Here is an 8,159-nt window from a genome sequence, read left to right on the forward strand (position 1 = left end):
TCCCATCGTTAACCATAAAGTGGCATTTTTCCCAATTCAGAATGAGGTTCTATTCTTCACATCTTGCCAAGACTTTACATAGGTTATCGAGACAGTTTTTGAAACTGGATCCATACACAGAGAAATCGTCCAAAAAAACTTCCACGAAATCCTCTATCATATCTGTGAAGATTGACATCATGCAACGTTGGAAAGTGACGGGAACATTACAAAGACCGAAAGACATCCTCCGGTATGCGAATGTTCCATAAGGGCATGTAAAAGTGGTTTTTTCTTGATCGTCAGGATGTATAGGGATTTGGAAAAATCTGGAGTAACTGTCAAGAAAACAATGATATTGGTGATTTGCCAATCTTTCCAACATTTGATCAATGAAGGGTAAAGGGAAGTGGTATTTCCTTGTGGCAGCGTTCAACTTCCTATAGTCGATGCGCATCCGATGTCCGGTGACAGTTCGCATAGGGATGAGCTCGTTTTTATCATTCTTCACCACAGTGATTCCGCTTTTTTTTGGTACGACATGCACAAAGCTAACTCAGTTGCTATCCGAAATCGGGTAAATGACCCCATCATTTAGAAGTTTGATTATTTCCTTTTTAAAAACTTCTTTCAAGTTTGGGTTTAGTCGCCTTTGGTGCTCCACTGACGATTTTGAATCGTCCTCTAGGTGAATCCGGTGCATGCACAGATCTGGAGAGATACTAAGAATATCCTCGAGAGAGTATCCGAGGACTTTCCTATATTTTCGCAGTTTGTTTAATACCAACGCAAGTTCTCCATTGGTCAGGTTGGCGTTCACGATTACGGGGTCAGAATTTTTATAGAGAAAAGCATATTTGAGTCCAGCGGGTAGTTGCTTTAACTCAATCATTGGTGCTTTTTTGGGATCCCAATTTTCTAAGGGAGATGGTTGTTGATCGACAGCTTTTTTCAAATATCGATCGACGTTGATTTCCGAAGCGTCATCCTCTATTTCATCAACATTCGCTACTTCCATACTTGCGTCCATCAATCGTGTGTATTCCTCAGCTCTGATGTCAACACTAATTGTTTCTTCTTCACTGGACGTGAGTACTTTTTCCAGGGGATCATCTGAGCACAGGTCTATGAAAGATTCTTCAGCCAACTCAGAGGTATCGTCCACGTAGGAAGTCAGGGTCGTCTTATCAGCTTTTCCATGTCGAAGGTCATCAGAATGTTTCCATTGTATAGACATATCCTACCTTCCTTGACATTGATGATCGCACCAGCTGTAGCCAGAAATGGTCTACTCAAAATGAGTGGATCTTTCGGTTCATTCTGGTATTTCAGCACAACGAAATTCGTCGGTACGTGACAGTCGTTAATCTTTATTGGCACGTCGTCAAGTACTCCCTCAGGTACTCTAACGGATCTATCGGCAAGAACCAAAGTTGTTTTGGTAGGCTTGAACTTGTCGTATCCCAGGGATATCGCGACAGAGTGCGGCATGAGGTTTGCGCTGGAACCTAAATCACAGAGGGATCGAGGAAAACTTTTATTTCGTATATTGCAATCTAGAACAAAACTGCCCAGATTAGGTCTCTTGACCGGGGTTTCGCCTTGGATTATTGCACTTACTTCCTCTGAAACCATCTTGACGCTGTGTTCAGCAGCTGGGAAGCTGTTGGATACCATGTCCTTTACATATTACTTTATTGATGATGAAACTTTTATGGCATCACTCAATGGCATTTCCAACGTAATTTTATCGAAGGCTTTCTTGCAGATCGCCTTATCTAATTCTCGCTTAGTCTGTGTCTTTTTAGGAGGAAAGGGTGGTAGAGTCCTATACACTCTCTCTACGGCTGGTTTTACAGGAGTTGAGTGTCGATCGACATTGTTTCCAGTTTGTCGATTGATTTTTACTGTAGTTGGTCGATAGACGTTCGTTCCTTCTTGTCGATCGATATCTACATTTTCTTCCAACTCCTCTTCTTCCCCTTCGAGGTCGATGGTTGCTTCCTCAGCGTTGGACCGCTCTTTCTCTCGAGGTGTTTCTGATTCTGGGTTGAGACTATCGAGGGCTATTGGTCGTGACCTACTTTCACCGGTTTTCTCAACTGGAGCACGTTTCTCTGCATAGTTGATTTCTATTGTGCTCGGGTTGAGGCGTTTTCCGCTTCTTAGTAACACAACATTAACTTGACGTTTCGGATTCGCGTCAGTTCGCCTTGGGAGACATCATGTCTTCCTTTTGATGGCGGTCATGTTTTCTGCGACTTGATCGTCCAGTCTCTTAATATGTTCACTTAAAGCGTCGAACTTCCTCATTAGCTCACTGTAGATTATGTCTATCTTTCCGTTCAGATCAATGGCCATTTTGCGATTTCCCGTGAAAGCTTGGTTTAATCTAAATTTCGCTCTGCCTCGGCGTGATCCAACAGTAGCATCGTAATTTTGGGTAAAGCTATCGGCGTTAGGGATAGGGTACCTATCTTTCAAGGTTGGAATATCTACGAAGTCTACTTGTTGTTCTAATTCATAAAGGGTATCATCGTCAATTTGGTAAATCCCAAATTGGTTTTGTCCCTCTAGAGCAGAATGAAGCGAATCTAGAGATTCTTTGATTTTGGCTAAAAGTGGCCCATCCATTGAGTCAACTCTCATTCCTCGCTCTACGTCCATCATTTCATAGGGTCTACCTGTAGCTACATTCTTGATCAAACGCTTTGCCTCTTCAGGGTTCCTGGTACTGAAGCTCCCTTCACTGGCTGTGTCAAGCGTGATTTGGTAGTGCAAGTTAATACCTCCGTAAAGGGTATTAATGAGTTGTGGTTCTGAATAACCATGGTGGTGACATTCAAGTTGGTAGCTCTTGAATCTCTCACATGCGTTTCTGAATGATTCCCGTGGACCTTGACGGAATGTGGAGATTTTCTTCCTTACATCCTAGTAACGCGTCTCAGCGAAGAATTGATTAATGAAGGTATTCCTTATCTCCTTCCAGCAGGTTAGAGAACCCGTAGGTAGTTGGTCTAGCCATTTTCTGGTGTCGCCTTCTAAGGAGAATGGAAAGATTTTACAGCGATTGTACTCGTCATCCATCATATCTTCTAAGTATTCGATGTGATCGTGTGAGTGCTCTGAGACGGTTCCACGGAAAGGTATTTGAGGCTGACCCTGGATTTCTTGGTATCATCTTTTGGTGCTTTAATGGCGGACCTATTGCAATAAGTCCTGCCAGGGTTCAAGTAGTCTTGGAGAGGCAATTTTGTTTCATGGTCTCTTTTTGAGATCGAGTTTATTTTAACAGGGATTTCAGTCCCATGTTCATTGATGATTTGGTTAATTGTGTTTCTTAGTTGACCTTTAGGTTCTCCTAGGACTACTCCCTCATTAACATTATAGGTAAGAGAAAACTTACCTGCTTCCAGCGGGGTGTCGTCGATCGATGCTTGATGTGCGGCGTCGATCAATTTTGCCGTCGACTTGTTGCTCGATGTTGTTGTCGTTTTGTCGATCGATATCCGGCCGAAATCCATATCTTCCATCTTTAAGTTCATGTGTCAGCAGGAAAAGAGGGAAAACTTTTAGCAAATTTAGTAACAAAATCTAGACTGAATTCTAAACTTAATCTAATGGTAATAAGACAGAGTCCCCGGCAACGGCGCCAAATTTGATATCAGTCAAATTACCCTAAGGAGTGAATTACTCTCTCAAACAAGAGGTTCGGATGTAGTACTTAGGGATAAAATCCACAGAGACTCTAGGATTACACAATAGATTATGGTTTTGAAATAAATCTAGATTAATTGGTTTATAAGTTTTAAAGCAGTAAATGGATTGGTGAGAAAGTTTATTGCTCTATTGATTTTTTTTGAGGTTGTTAACAGTTGGGAGAATAGCTAGATTCAAGTATGTTCTCAGGTATGACAAGTAAAACTTAAATTGGGTTTTTAGGGGTTTATTGATATTAATTGTTCTTGAATTCAAACTAAGATATAATCAATCTGATTATCTAATCTGGATCTCGGATTTCAACTCTCGTATGTTAATCACGACAAAGTGTCGATCGATGATTCGTTACGAATATCGATCGATACACCTTTCAAAATATCGATCGACAGGGCTATCGCTGCGTCGATCGGTGCTTCTTCCAGAAAGCTTTACGGACAGGTTTGATTTATATTCTCTAACTCACTAGATCAACTCTCGTCTGTATCTAGTCAGTTAGATCATACTAGTTTATTTTCAGGTATTGAGTCAAGCAATGGCTTGATCTCAATTAATCCTAAGATCTAAGTTTAAAGGATGATCAATCATAAACTTAGCTTTAAGCACAACTAGATGAAGAACTATATTTTTAAACACTCTAACAATTGTTTGTGTCAGTAATACATTTATCAACCTATTGAGAAACCTAAATCTAACAGTAAGGACTACTCAGACATATTCATGAAACACAATGGTCTGAATAATACTTAAATAAAATAAACAATAAAAGTAAGCAATAGAATAAGTGAAAGCAACGAAGATCAAGATCTTCTCTGTTTTGCAATATTGATCTATCTCTCCAATCCTAAGCTCTCTCCTTTCAATGGTGGCATCTTGCTTCTTCCAAATTAGGTCTCAAAGGTCTCTAGGCAAGTTTACCTTTAAAATGATACAAAACCCTAATAAATAGCCTAACAACCAGGGACTTAAAATGTAATTATTGAAACTTTTGTGAAACTTGAAATCTTCTAATTTATCATTAACTCTCGGGTTGCTTCGCCGTCGATCGATGAGAAGAGCTCAACATCGATCGATATTTGTTGGTAACCGTCGGTCAATATTTTTTTGTGACCGTCGACCATATCCTATTTTCAGCAAAGCTCAAAAGATCTCCAAATACATCATTTTCTTCCAATTAGTACCTGAACCTGTAATTACTCTAAATAAACTCTATATAGTAGTAAATATATCTTAAAACACTTTTAAACAAATATGTAAAATCCATGGTCTACCAGGTAATAATCCATAAAAGCAATGAAAATCCTACCCTCAAGCCAAGTGGCTCAATGGTAAATATATGATCATAACTCCATATCCACTTGGAAGTTTTGCAATACAGTTTTTTTTTCCTAATTTTCGTCTCTAAAAGATAAAGTACACCTAGATGATGCTTATGATGCATAATTTGAAGATGTCAAACTGTGAGGTCATGTCCTGCACAATTTCAAAGCGAGTATCTTCATAAGTAAAGATTTGGTTGTTTTTGGAATCCAATCAAACAAATTTTCTCAATATAAGATGGACCCTTCAAATCCTCATCGTTAGAGAAAATGTCATTTGAAATTTGTAAATTGATTTACCCAATTTGTTAAAAAAACTTAAACCTACCCAACTTCAAAATACTTAACTTAAAAGTTATAATAATTTGAAAAATACACTATTTATGATTTAAAATTGAAAAATATACTCTGTTTCCTTTTTGAAAACTACACTAAGACATAATTAATTTTTTTTTTTCTATAAGACATATCTATTCTGATTCTTCACGATATTAAAAATTTTAATAACCAAAATGTAAATATGAAATATTATTATTATTATGTGTGTGAAAATTAATGTTTTGAGATAAATGCATAATGTTGTTGGAGTTTAGCTTTTTTCACGAAATGGATTGAACCATATTGCTTTACAAGTTCATCCATCATTAAAAACAGGCAAACCTCACTCTTTGGAAATGGTGAAAAAGTATGTCGTAAATGTACTGCAACTCCATGAATTCTTATGTGTCCATGTGCACAAAGTCCACAAATATAATCTCTTCCATATAATCATGCTAAGTACTGAGTTACAGTAACTAATAAATTGTAACAAAAAGAAAAGAGATACATCAATGCACCGTTCGTTTTATATTTCTTGCATTGTTTTCGTGAGTGCTAATTATCAAGACAAGAAAAATCTTCAAGGATCATTTAGTATTTGCTAAAGAAGTTTATATTGTTGATTGATTGTTTTTTTTTCTGAAAATATCTTACGAACAATAATATGGTAAATAGTGATAAAAAACATATAATCCGAGAAATCATATAACCTCAAAAAAAAAAAACAGAAAGGCGAGAAAAAAAGAGAGAAAAGGTCGTGGGTTTCATCCTCTCTGGCGGCCTCCACGGCGCTGTGAGAGGAGTGTATAGCTCTAGGGTTTCCTTGTTTGCTGTGTGCAGTTTCTTCCGGACAAGTGTTTTACCATCGTGATTTAAGGTGAGGAGGGGTGAAAAGATTTGTTTTGAGCGCCGGTGATATCTCTTGTGGTCTTCAGAGTCGATTTGGAGTCTTGGTTCAGATCTAGTACGGCGAGGTTGTGATTTGGAGCTCTGGTCCCCTTCGATTCAGATCTGGGTTTGTTACCTAGGGTTTGGTCGTTTTGGTACTGTAGTAGTTTTTGGCTGCTGATTTGATCTTTTGACTTTCTTTTCGTTGTCTTCATCTCTTGTTCCTATTTCGTTGGAGGTCTATAGTGATGGCTTGTCCTTTTTTTCTTGTTGGCTTGGTAGTTCGTTTGAGCCTTGTTGGTTTAGGATTTGGGTGGGTTGTCTCTGTTATGAGCATGGGTTCGATGGCAAGACGGAGCTTGGACTTCAGGTGCAGTCTCCTTTTCCTATTGTGGTAGTAGCAGTTTTCTCTTGCCGGTCCAGGTTGGTGCGGATTGCATTTTTAATAGGAGTCGAGTGACTGACGAGGCTTGTGTGTTTGTTGGGTTATGATTTACTTCTATCTAGGTGTAAAGGAGCCTAAAAAAATGTGTTCCAGCCGTATTGAGAGTTATGTGGAGCGTGAAGCGCTCAGGCTTTTCGGGTTGTGAAGTCCTGGTTTTAGGTTTCTAGTTGGGGATGGTATCGTTTGGCCGGCTGTAAGCGGCAGCGATAGATCCGAGATGAGAAGACTTGGTGTCTTCGGTTCTAGAGGTGGAAGGTATCGTACGGCGGGCTAAGGGCAGCTACGATATATCCAGATCATTGATATCTATTACGTGGGAACATTGGTTATGCTGAATCGTCTTTTAACTTTGTGTAGCTCGTTTTTGTTGGTTATGTTTTAGTTGCGGTTCCTAGCTTAGGTTTCGTTCCGTGTTTATGTTGTATTTAAAAGTTGTTCCAGTGTGGGTTCTAACTGTCTTTCTTTGGGTTTTTGTTTCTGAGAATTTTATGATATCCGCCAGCATCGCTAGCAAAACTTGTGTTCTAACGTTTAATGAATATCATCAATTCAGAGGGAAAAAATAGTGATGAAAAACTTGAAAGCATTTTGCTCCGGAAGCTAGACTGGTCCCACTTTTCAGATTCTCTATGATTGATTTATTTTTCAGAAAGCTTCAAAATTGGATAAATTCTCGTGAGGGATAATATGTTTTCTACATTATTTTTGTAGATTTTCTCTATAGTATTTGGGGTAATACATTTATAATGATGACGATAGAGAACAGTTTTCTGATCTGTTCAATATGGTAAAACCGAACCGAAATAGAAAATATGGTTTTGTTTTGGTATATACCATATAAACCGAATGAATATAATTTTATAAAAACCGTAGGATTTGGATATGGTTTGGTATATAAACCGAACAAAACCGAATAAACCGAACAAAACCGACTAAAAGTAGAAACATGTAAATATGTATCTATTTTATAACAATACATGAATATCTATTTGTTATATAAGTTAAATTTGTGTTAATAACTATTACCATAATGTTATAGTAATAAAGAACAATTTGTAAAACAATTGAACTATAATTAAATAACAATACATCGAAATTCAGACATCTTATTTTTAAGTTTTTTTTTATCTTTTTGCTTTATTTTAGTATTCACTAAATTAATATGAAGATTATAAATTTGATAGAAAATAATTAATGGAAAATTTTCATAACTTTTTTCTTATCTATAAACAAACAGAGTTTCGTGTTCAATCGAAAAAACATAACTTTAATGAGCACTAAATATGGAAGAGTGGAAAAACTTTTCTTTCATGTTTCTGTTTTGTTTCATATTTTTATTTTCAAAATTTCAGGCTCTGATTTTAATTATAGATTTGATTATTTTATTTGATGGTAGAAGCATTTTTACTTTTTTGTTCATTATTTGAACATGTAATATATTTTTAATAAATGACTGTGTTGACAATATGACTCTAAAATTCATTTTATATGAT

The 8,159-nt window shown here is 37.2% G+C and overlaps 1 long non-coding RNA gene across 2 annotated transcripts; it reads left to right on the plus strand.

The window, feature by feature from the left end:
- The first annotated feature begins 6,014 nt into the window (after positions 1-6,014).
- Positions 6,015-7,229, plus strand: LOC106343492. 2 transcript variants are annotated; one of them, XR_001269966.1, is made up of 2 exons: positions 6,015-6,644; positions 6,729-7,229. It is a non-coding gene; the product is annotated as an uncharacterized LOC106343492 (long non-coding RNA). The 2 variants fall into 2 exon arrangements; XR_001269967.1 differs by having other exon boundaries at positions 6,015-6,591.
- The last annotated feature ends 930 nt before the right edge of the window (positions 7,230-8,159 follow it).

Source organism: Brassica oleracea, chromosome C5, assembly GCF_000695525.1.
Source record: "Brassica oleracea var. oleracea cultivar TO1000 chromosome C5, BOL, whole genome shotgun sequence".
Lineage (NCBI taxonomy): Eukaryota > Viridiplantae > Streptophyta > Magnoliopsida > Brassicales > Brassicaceae > Brassica > Brassica oleracea.